Consider the following 12,521-nt stretch of genomic DNA (forward strand, 5'->3'; position numbering starts at 1 on the left):
GTAGGGGTGGAAAAAAAAATTACCTCAAATTATTATTAATGATAGCTCAGATATACACATTCAGCTAGTTTGGGGAGGTGTTGGAGAAAACATGCTGTCATTCATTTTTCTTTGTGAGTTTTATAAAGATTCAAGCTCTGGATCTTCTTTCTTTTAGTTTCACTCAAGTTTTTATCAGTTTTGTGTCCCTACCATGTACTGCACCAGGATCAATAGACAATTTGGAAAGTCTTTTGTAGTTTATTCATTGAGTATTTCATGCATACTGAAGACATATTATATACAGGAGAGGAAAGCCTGTATCAGTATTGATCCATAATTTGTAATGATGTCCAGCCTATTAGGAAATCAAATAACACAGATTTTGTGAAACAGGGTTCACCACAGAAGAAATAGTGCAAAAATGAAATCCTAATGAAGCATAAATCCAAATGTGCATGGTGTGAATTATTAAGAAAAATTCAGGTTTTTACATGTATAAACAAAAATCCAAAATACATTTTATCTCCCTCCAGCTTAGGAAGAGATTTCCTATTTTGATCATGGATTAAACTGGTTCAAAATATTTCGTTATATGTCTAAAAAGGTTGCTTGTAACATCCATGGTTAGGCCCACTATCCAGGGAGTATTTTGTACTTGAAAATGAGAGGACATCCAGTAATAAAAGAATTAAGATTATCTGTAGAATATCTAAGTTTAATTCTCGTCTTTATCCCCGACTTTTTGTGCAACTTGGAGAAATGCAGTTGTTCTGTGCTACAATACCTCATCTCTAGTCTTCAGAAGAAAGAACGTGTCTGCCTTGCCTGTAAAGGCTTTGAAGCAGAGACTGTCTCCTTGAATGTGTTTTCTAGTCTAAAGTACAATGGAACCTCTGATTTGTGTTAGGGCCTTTCAGTGTTACGGTGGTATGAATAAATAATAATTAGTAACAGATGTTTTGTCTGCTTTCTTTATAAAGGATAAGTCCATGAAAGAAAGCTAACTTTTCCCTGTAAGATGAAAAGAACTTCAAAGGTCAAATTTTAGCTATTATTCTAATGAAAAATGAGATGCTTCTAAAGCTGTTGATAAAGAGTATAGTTTCATAAACTTCTCCTATTTCCTTTAAGCTGCATTAGAGTTCTTACCGTGATTTTAAAGTTTGAGCATACCAAAATATTAAAAGCCCCCACAGCTTGCATTTTTTTCCCTTTAGCTGTACTGTGAAGATGACATCAAAACCTTCCCCAGAGACTCCAACCACACTTATTGTTATAATGAATAAAAAAAAGAGGAAGGTTTTTGAAAATGTCAGTGAGATACTTATGCTGTGAGAAATATCAACTAGCATGTATCAAACATCATCTTTGTCAACAAGAGTGTTTTGCAGAAAGTCAGTCAAATTAAGGCACATTGCATTTATTTTTATGTTGGCAATGCTCTAGTACATAGACCTCACTTTTTTAAAAAAAGAATGATACCTGGTTTGAATTAATTCCAACAGTCTCACCATGTCTAAAGACTTCTTCCTACCTGTAGACGGAATCAAGAATAGAAAAAAACAAAATTATTAGGACAGTGTTTTATTTACATTTCAGTGAATTGAAGGAAGGAGACTTCTGTCTCCAGTGATATCACCTCTTGCCTTATCAAGCTTTTTTCTCTTGAAATTCTCAGCTCATCAAGAGAAATAAAAGGCGAAGGATTAAAATAAATGTATGTTCAGATACTTTCTAAACTGCTTTATTATACATATGTTTTAGAGTTAGAAATAAAATGTAATGCATTTAACAATGAAATAGGAATGAATCTCAAGAGAAGGATTTTAGAATAATTCATAAAGTAATTCTGATGGCTTGAGGTATACAGACACTTGAGAATTGTCAGTGAACTGCTTTAACATTTAACTGATGCTTATATCCTCATTTGCTGTACAGCATAGTGCCTCATATCAATAGTAGCTTTGGAAATGAATGACAGGAGGATTTACAATATCCTTCCCTAGGCCAGCAAGCATACAGGAAGGAGGAAGTTGAATATATACAGCAGCTAAATTTATTATGAGTTAGAATTATTCCCTGAATTTCTACTGCAGTTCTGTGATATCCCAGGATCCTTAACAGGAGAAGTAAAGCATTTGGCTATTTCCATGGATGTTAAAGGAAAGGCAAATTAGAAATAAAGATTAAAAACAACAACAGCGTATTAGATGAATTGGCTCTGACCCCTCCTATCATCCTTCTTATCATTAAAGTCTTCTTATTTTGTCTTTTGGCTCCTTGCTTTCAGCATTCTGGCTGCTTCTCTGCATGTACTTTGTTATATATTTTAAAACCTTTAACATTTCTGCTAAATTAGTGAGTGTAGGATATCTCTACCTCACATCTTTCCACATGCACACACCTTCCCCAACACTCCTTTATGTTTCCACCATTCCTATTAATGATAATTGCTTGTTCACTTTTCCTTCCTTAAACCTGAATGCTTGCTGCGAGAAGCATGCTTTAAGTGTCAGCACATTTCCTTGACTCAGCCTCATTTTCTCATGCTGTTTGCCTTATATGAGCATCAGTTCTGCTTACATGAGAATTGTTGCATCTAATGCTCTAAAGCTCTCTTAGGCTGTAGACAAATCTCACCATTAACAACTGAGGCAAAGAAGTCATGGAGTACCTCAGCCTTTTCCATGTCCTTTGTCACCAGGTCTCCTACACCATGCAGAAGTGGGGGTCCTACCCCATCTTCTCTTTGCTGCTGATGTACTTATAGAAACCCTTGTTGTTACTCTTCACATCCCTCTCCAGATTCAGCTCCAGGTGGGTTTTGGCTCTCCTGACCACATCCCTGCATGGTCACTGCATGACCAAGCAGTCAGTGTTCCTATATTCCTCCTGGGTGACCTGAACTTTCTTTCACCTCTTGTATGTTTCCTTTTGATGTCTGAGTTTACGCAGAAGCTCCTTGCTAATCTAAGCAGGCCTCCTGCCACCTTTTCTTGATTTTCTGCACTTTGGGATTGACTGCTCTTGAGCTTGGAAGAGTTGATCCACGAAAATCAAACAGCGTTCCTGGACCCCTCTTTTCTCCAGGACTGTTTCCCACGGTATTCTTTCAAGCAGATCCCTGAACTGTCAAATGTTGTCTCCCCTGCCTGGAGAAGGATATATTCTGTAGCTAGTCCTGTAAGCTAGTCTCATCTACTCTGTTTTATCAAGTCTATATTTAAACTAATAAATACTGTTCATCTTTTATACCACTGCTGCTGATAATATTTTAATTGTCTTCATGTTAAAGAATATAAACCCTAAAAATTCTCAAAATCTCACTACATCAACTTTCTGCTCTGTAAAATAATTGAAAACAGTATTTATTATTTATTTTTCCATGCCATCAAGAGGCACTGATTGAGATGAGATTGAAGCTGTGTTGTGTTGGGCATGGTATAAGCACATGTTAAAAGAGAACTTGTAGTCTAAACCTTAGAAAGTTCATAATCTAAACCAACAAGACAGTCAGAAGTCAGGAGAGCAAGAATAGTTGAAACATCTTGTCTGCACTCATGCAAGATGACAGCAGCTTACATTTAGATTAGAATCCAGCTTTCCAGATTGCCAACTTCTCTCTGTATTCAGTAAATCATGTTTCCCCTGTTAGGTATTTTCTGTGCTAATATTTTTCCTGTTGACTTGTAAATGCCACAAGTGCCAACATTTATAGTTTCTATTGTTTTCTATTGCTTCCTATTTGTCTTATTTCTCAGTAGAACTCACTGCCAACAAAGTCTTTAGACATTCTTTTTTGTTGTTTTTTACTTTCTTAAACTGATTCCATAGTGTTTCATTATATCCTCTTTGATCATTCTATATAATTCTTCCCATCTTTTGTATCATCTTATACTCTAGTTGGTACCTCCTTACACTGCTCAGACAAGTGAAGCATAAATAATATTTTTAAAATTAATTCTGTGTTTGGTGTCATCTACATATTCCATGATTTGTGGAACAGCTTTTCTTTAGGATACAAGAACTATTTTAAATTTGGCATTTATAAATTCATAACAACAGTTGAATTGGCTGTGGTTTTATGAATGAAAGTTATGAAGACCTCCTGTCTCATTAGCTGATCTAACCCTAGTTGATGTGTCCTCATGTTTTCTTCCAAATTTTAAGGCTTCTTCCTACTTCCCTCTGAGCTGCCAAAGTGACTGTAAGAAATCCATTATGTATACTATAGTGACAGATTCAAAAACCTATTGAGCTGTAAAAAAATACACATTGAAAGATAGCTCCTGCTTCAAAACCCTCCTTGTTATTTGTTCTCCAATGTCGTGGTACTAGCAGTAAAACCCATCATCCCTTCTTATCACATTTTCTGTCCTCACACCAAGGAGGCAGTGTAACATCCTGGTACTTTGATAAAGGGGTTGGTTGCTTACTATGATACTATGACAGATTGTGTCCCTTTCTTCATGTGGGTGTACTTCTCAGTTGCTGGCTCCATTGCTCTTTGTCCACAGCAATGGATAATCAAGTTGTAACAATCTCCAAACTGGCTTTTCTCATTACTACACTTTTCTATCTGTAGCTGTATTTAGAACACATACATGTTCTGTGGTGTCTGATGACATCTACTTTTAGGGTCCTCAGATTTCAGTCTTGGTTTCTATCAATAATTTCATATGCTGTTATCTTCTCAAGAAAAGAAACACATTTCTGCTGTACAAGTTTATAGCTCTCCTGGCTATATACAATAAGGTAGGTATTTTCACAATAATCAGATTAGACTGTCTTGCTCTTCTGTCCACATAATGTTTTCACCTTGCAGAGTAGTTCACTGTTTTCTGGCAAAAGTTACCTAAATCTTGATTTGTGTGAAATTTCTTGATGAAATGTGTTTCCTGAGCCTGTTTTCTAGCCTTGCTAACATCAGAGCATCCTTTTACTGTCACTTCATTATCCTCATCTTTTCCCTCAACAGAATTTAAAAACAAAAATGTGGCTTCAACTCAACTCTAAGAAATAGCAGTGCTTATCTTCATATGATGACAACAGTATAATTTACTGATTATATATTACTGCATTTAGTTAGTACTTAGAAATTTGGTTTTGTGGATCTGTAGTCTCTTGTTATGCAATTGTAAATAAATGACAATAAAATTGTTCTGGTCCCAAGGACCTTTATTTAGTAACACTGTACTAAGCTTGCCATTTCATTTTTTCCCTAACGATTTATGTCACCTTTCATAACAAAAAGTTGGTTATTTTTGATAGAAATCACATCTGAAGCTGACCTATTTCACATTGTTAGGCATCCTTTCTCATTTTTTGGTGAAGGTAGTACACATGAACATAACAAAGTGTATTTAGTATTAGTCTGACACACTGACTGTGCCATAAAACTAAATAATGCAGTTTGAGTAGATTGTTATATTCACAGATCTGTTAGAGATATTGTATATATAACTGGGGGAAAGGGAAGGATAAATAAAGTTGTGAGGCATCTTTTATTGACTGGCTATGAAATAGTGCATTCCAGGATGACTACAGTAAAATTTGCAAAGCTGAAGTAAAACGTATCACTATGTTATTGATTTAGACATTTAAGTTTTTATTTTTATTAGTAGGACAGAGTATATTTTTCAAGTGATAATGAAAATTGGCTCTGTACCATTTCGATCCTAGTTACAATTATTACCACAACAATGCATTGCTGTTGCACTACTCACAACTTTAACTATTCCTTTCCATAAAGATAAATTTATTTGAAATCTCTGCCTTCAGTAATAAGAAAAAATATTTTAAAACAATGCAATGCTTTATTTTTAATAATGCTTTATTTTTTCAAGTAAAAGAGTATTCCATTTTTCGTGATGGGAATCCACTCAAATTTATTCTAGCATTTTCAGATTAGGTTACTGCAAATGTTGTGCCAAGAACTGAAGGTAAAAGCCATGACATGCTAGTGAATAGACCATAGGCAAAAAAGGGTAAACTAAAAAGTCTTTCCTGGCTTTCTGTCCAGACTTATCTAAAAGTGAAGGTAAACTTTAAAGTTATCATTACCCTCTGACCATGCTAGATCTGTTAGAATTCAATGTGAAAATGCTCTTTGATGAGAGTCTTATAATTGTCTTTTTAAAGCAGTGAAGAAAATGGTCTTTTTAGAGCAGTGAAGAAAATGTTGAAGAAAAAAAAAAAAAGGATTATTCCACAAACCACATCTAGGTGCTGGACCAAGACCTGACAATCTAAGCTCTATTCCTGTCTCTGACTGGCTGGCTGTGCTTAGTAAGTCATATAACCATTTTAATTATCAGCTATTATCTATTTTATGTACTTAAAATGAAAAATAATTGGATCAGGGACTGTTTTGTAATGTGTTTGCTCGATGCCTTTGAAATAGGATCCCAGCTTTAGTTGAGGCTTCTCTCCCCTACTCCAAAACAATAATCACAAGAGCTTCCTATGAAGCAGTTTGTGTTGTATTTTACAGATGAAAACTAAAGCAGCATTCATACCAATTTTGATTATGTGCTGAAGCAATTAATGTATCATTCCAAATCCTGGGGGGGGGGGGGGGGGGGGGGGGGGGGGAGGGGGAAGGAGGAGGAGGAGGAGGAGGAGAATTACTTTCTTTTAGACTTTTTTTAATCTCTTCTAATAGTTACACAGAATTAACTGAAAGTTTGCTATTGACTGAGGCACCTTGGTGACATCATAGGTGACCAACAGCTTCAGGTAACCTACAATTCCTTCTTGCTGTTTCCTATGAGATGAATAGAGAAACCTAGCTCAGCCTAGTGAATGACAGTGAATGTTTAATTTCTGAGGGAAAGAAAAATTATATAATCCTTATTTCCTTAGATGTGCAGGGAAGATTCTAATTAATACAATTCTTGAAGGTATAATTGTAGAATGGATGTGTGTGCATTTTAGATGTTTCCCATGTTGGTTAGCTATTTCACTTTTTTTGTTATTTGTACTTGCTGAATTGTTTAAAACAGAATGATCAGCAAACATAACTGAACAAATTGCACTTCCCTCAGCTGAACTGTATGAAAGACCCCAGAGACAAACCAAATAAACCTAGCATGGTCCCACCGGAACCTAGAAATTCAGTTGGCCTTTTTAAGACTGTCTTCTCTGGGGAACAAATCCCTGCAGCTGCTTTTAAAAGTTGAGGGTTAAAAGCATTTTTGTTGCTGAGAATGCACATTGGAGCATATGTAATGCTTTAATGTGCATTTTAAAGTGAAAATACAATACAGCTTTTCAGAACCTTTGGAAAGAATCACAGGCTTGCTTCTGAGGTTGAATGAATTCAGAAGGGTACTTTCAGGCAGAGCTGATTGACACTCTGAATTTCTCTTCTGGAAGAAATTTTGATATTTCAAGAGAGTTTTCATTTTGAATGAGAAGGAATATAAGAACTTCTTCCATTTTCCCTTCACTGGAAAAATAACTGTGGAAAAATGGAAATGCTTTGTTCTGGTTTTGTGGGGTTTTGTTGTTTTTTTCCTAAAGAAATTTATCAATTTCCACACTTAAAAGACTATTCCTTGGGTTGTTGCTAGCTATTAGAAGAAACCAAGGAATTCCCAGAACCCAAAGGAATCAATTATCATTGAGAAAAGACTCTGAAAAATGAAGAATTAGAAATGGATGATAAAGTTTTGATTTTGCATGATGTTACAGTGAAAGGAAAAAAAATCAAAATCATGTTATCAGCACATTTCATGACATTAAACCTTTTGGAAAAAGGGTGATGGAGTTCTGGGAGGCTATGGAGAGCAGGTAAGCGATCTCTCTTCAGTGATGCATTTTCCCCACTCTACAATTGATCTTGCCTCACTGAATGCCTAAAGGCAATTTTTGATTGATTTCACTCCACAGGGAAGATTTCAGTAGAATGTGCTGCTGGAAGCTCTGGGACTGCCTTTTTATCACCCATCCTGAAACTCACATGCATGAACATCCTATACCAACCAACTTGTCTCCCTCAGCCACTCCTTTCTTGGAGCCCACTGTCCCTCCAGTAAAGCTGCATGTATACAAGCTCTTTTTAGCTTTGATATTTTGCTGTAGACAGCTAGGAGAGCTGCTGAATGAGGTGACAGTGAATGCAAAAGGGAACTCTTTTCATACCTACTCGGTAACACTCCTGCAACACAGCTCCAGATTGCTATAGACCTGGAATGGAGAAGTGGGAAGGGTGGAGGCAGAGCCCAGGAGGTTTGGGCCACTAGGGTAGGAGTGAAGTAGATAAAAGACTAAGGCTGCAGATACAGTGATATCAAAATAGAATTAGTATTGAAGAATGTTAGTATCTGTTGCCTGGAAAACTGTGATACTATTATGGTACTGATGTGTTGCCCATCACTATTTAGGATCAGTGAAGATCTTTCCCATTCTTTCCTGTACCATGGCTCATCTTCAGCGAGCGACACTTGTGATGAACAGTGCTAGGGAGCAGCTTAATTCTGAAAAGACTCTTCTGTGAAAGTGAAGCTGCACTCAGAAAAACCTAGACATCCTATTTCTTGGCCTGCGCTTTAATGAGTGAGCAGTGGTGAAAAATAGAGGTTGGTTGTCCTCTTTTACTTGATGTGTATCTTAAAAAAGGGGCTAAAAATTTTTAATCTCATATGGATCAACTATGTGTCCTGAGCCAAGTGCCCATCCAGACACTTGAACCTTATGTTTCTTATTTTCTTTCTCTAGACAGACCCTCACTAAGCATGGGAAAATGATGAATTATCCCACAGAGGCACTTATATCCCTTTTGTGAGGTTACCGAAGAGACCTTCATTTAGGTTATCTTGTATATCCCTCTTGAATAGTACCTGTCTTTGCATAGTGTAGTTTTATTTCACAGGTGCTCTGAAACATTTTGCCTAATTTGTATTCCTACCACAGCTGGCCTGAATATAGATCAACAACCTGAAACACCCCATTCAATTCTGTAAAGTAGCAGTATTCTAGGAAAAATTTTAAATAATATATTTTGGAACCTATGAGAGCTTTAAATTCAGTTCTAACACAAAATGGGGAATATGAACATTATAAGTCTATTTTTGAAGTAGTAATCATAGTTAATGATGCAAATCATAACTCATTTTCACCAAAATGGTAGGGGTAATCGTAGTAGGTATAATGTATCACTCCTTAGAGAGTGAAGTAATACTGAACACAGTGATATATTCACTTAGCCATATTGTCTGTATTGGAGGCATATCAAAATTCCAACATATTTCAGGTGGGATTTTGATGATCATTGTCCACAATAACCTGTCAACTTTAGAAAAATAGGCATCAGACCTAACCAAATAGTTATGCTCCCTGCATAGTCAGTGGTTGTAGAAAGCCATCTACCGAACCTACAGACTCTTCCCCCAGTCCTTTGGAGTGGCTGTAGGGAGCCTATACAATGAATGTAGGTGTCTGTCTAACTTATACATGTTAAATATTAGGTAAAACCATTGCAGCTCTATGCTGTGATGATATAGACTGTCTCCTTTTCCATTTCTTGTGTATCTTATATACCAACGTCCCTGGGATTCAGAATTTTGCAACTCAACCATGTGCTATAAAGCAAAGGGTTTTCCTTCCAGTTAGTAATAAATACATTGCCCCTAAATTGTAAATTACTTTCATATTAAGTAATATGATAATAAATAACATATAATCATTATGATATTATAATACTGGCTCCAGCATGGGCTCATCTGCAGGCCACAGTCCCTCTTGGGAAGTACCTGCTCTGATGTAGGACCTCTGTGGGCTGTAGTCACTTCAAGTGGTGTACCTGCTCTGGCATGGGTCCTTCATGAGCTTCAGTCCCTTTGGGGGAGGGGTGCATGTGCTTTCACCGCCATGGAGCACCTCCTCCTCCTTTGACCTTGGTGTTCCCCCTCTTGTTTCTCACTCTTTATTCCCTCCTCCTTTCTCTCATTTTCTGCCCTTACTTAAACACGTTTTTACAGAGCCACCACCAACTTGGCTAATGGGCTCAGCTTTGGCCTGTGGTGGATTTGTTGTGTGTCGTGGTTTAACCTCAGTCAGCAACTGAGTACCACACAGCTGCTCACTCAGTCCCCACCTGCTCAAGCAACGTCACCTAAAACCAGCTGATCAGGGCCATGTCCAGACAAATTTTGAATATCTCCGAAGGAGGTGACTCCACAACCTCTCTGGGCAACCTGTTCAAGAGTTCAGTCACCCTCACAGTAATTTTTTTTTTCTTCATGTTTAAGCAAAATTTCCTGTGTTTCAGTTTGTGCCCGTTGCCTCTTGTAACTTCATTGGAGACCACTGAAAAGAGTCTGGCTCTGTCTTCTTTACAGCCTCCCTTCAGGTATTCATATACGTTGATAAGATTCCCCCTGAGCCTTCTCTTCTTCAGGTTAAACAGCCCCAGCTCTCAGCTTTTCCTCATATGGCAGATGCTCCAGCCCCTTAACCATCTTTGTGGCCCTTCACTGGACTGTCTCCAGTAGTTCTATCTGTCTTTTGTGCTGGTGAGCCCAGAACTGGACACAGTACTCCAGATGTGGTTTCACCAGTGCTGAATAATGGAGAAGGACCACCTCCCTCAACCGGTTGGCAATACTTTGTCTCATGCAGCCCAGGATACCATTAGCCTTCTTTGCTGCAAGGGCACATTGCTGGCTCATGTTCAACTTGCTGTCCACCAGGACCCCCAGGTCCTTTTTGGCAAATTTGCTTTCCAGCTGGTTAGCCCCCACCTTGTATTGGTACTGGGGTTATTCCTCCCCAGGGGCAGGACTTCGCATTTCCCTTTCTTGAAGTCCATGAGATTGCCCTCTTCCCATTTCTCCAGCCCTCTGAATGGCAGTGCAGCTCTCCAGCCTGTCAAGGTCACTCTGGATCGCAGCACAACCCTCTGGTGTATCAGCCACTCCTCCCAGTTTTGTATCATCAGCAAACTTGCTGAGGGTACACTCTACCCCATCATCCAGATCATTAATAAAAATTTTGGACAAGATTAGAGCCAGTACTGACACCCAGGGTACACCACCAGTTACTGGCCTCCAGCTGGACTTCATACCACTGGTCACCACCCTCTGGGCCTGGTCATTCAGCCAGTTTTTCAATCCACCTACCTCACTGTCTGCTTTTCCAGCCCCTACTTCATCAGCTTCTCTATGAGGATCTTACGGGAGACAGTGTCAAAAGCCTTGCTGAAGTCAAAGTAGGCAATATCCACTGCTTTCCCCTCATCTACCATGCCAGTCATTTCATCATAGTTCTCTGGGTCCTCCTCCTTGCCATTCTTGAAGATAGGAGTGACATTTTCTTTCCTACAGTCCTCAGGCACCCCTTCCAATTACCATGATTGTTCATAGATTATTGAGAGTGTCCTCGCAATGACATGAGCCAGCTCCCTCAGCACTCATGGGTGCATCCCATCAGGGCACATGGACTTATGTATGTCCAGTGTGCTTAAGTATTCCTTGACCTGATCCTCTTCCACCAAGAGTACATCTTCCTTGCTCCAGCCTTTCTCCCTGGTCCCTGGTCCCTTAGATTTCTGAAGGCCAGTCCTGCTTGTAAAGACTGAGGAGAAGGCAGTATTCAGTACCTCGGCTTTTCTGTGTCCTGTGTCACCAGATGCCCTGCCCCATTCAGCAGCCGGCCCACATTTTCCCTAGCTACTTACGTTACTTACAGAAATGTGTGTGTTTCTTCTCATTATGTCTTGCTCCTGATTCATTATTTCTCATATGTGATGTTTAGTCTGAGAATATTTCCTCTGCGGTGAAAACAAGCAATTTAACATATGATTTTTTTCCCAATATGGCCACAGTATCTTACAGGAAAAAAAACTATATGCTACCTTTACAAAAGTCAATTACAGCATTTTTGTATTTTTAAAAAGGTCTAATACTACAATGATATCAAAAAGACTTCTCAAAACAAGTCTCTTCAAGGCTGCTTGTTTTAAATTTCTGATTCATTCTGCGGGCCCAGAGATGAAGTCAAGTTAGTAAGTTTGCTGAAACAAAGATGCCATGTTAAATGATATTTCTTCAGCTTTTTTGGCGTGGCTGGCTGCACTCAAAACTTTGCCTTCTTCATTAAGTTTGACCAGATAAAGTTAAGTCATTTTGAAAACAGACTGCAACTAGGCAGCAAATAATCATAGGCACACTAAATTTTTTGATGTAAAAATGGATTTGTTTTATACTGTTATGTCAAAAAAAAAAAGCTGATTCCTCTATTCCTCCTATCCAGTTGTACTTTTTAGCACTTAAAATGTGAATTTACAGAGACAAATGCTTTATATATATATATACAGTTTGAATTTAATGCTTTAAAATTTAATGCATTATAAGAGAACAGGTTTGTCAAAAAAAAAAAACAAACCCAAACTTTAAATGAAGTTGAGATAAGGCAGGAACAAAATCAACGAGAGACCTGGGTTTCATATGGAGATAATTAGGAAGAAAAGTGGTAACTTTACAGAGATGACTAAGTTACTGATGTTAAAGTAGAGGTGACTTCAGAAGACAGCTGGA

This window comes from Pygoscelis adeliae, unplaced genomic scaffold (assembly GCF_000699105.1).
Source record: "Pygoscelis adeliae isolate BGI_AS28 unplaced genomic scaffold, ASM69910v1 Scaffold133, whole genome shotgun sequence".
Lineage (NCBI taxonomy): Eukaryota > Metazoa > Chordata > Aves > Sphenisciformes > Spheniscidae > Pygoscelis > Pygoscelis adeliae.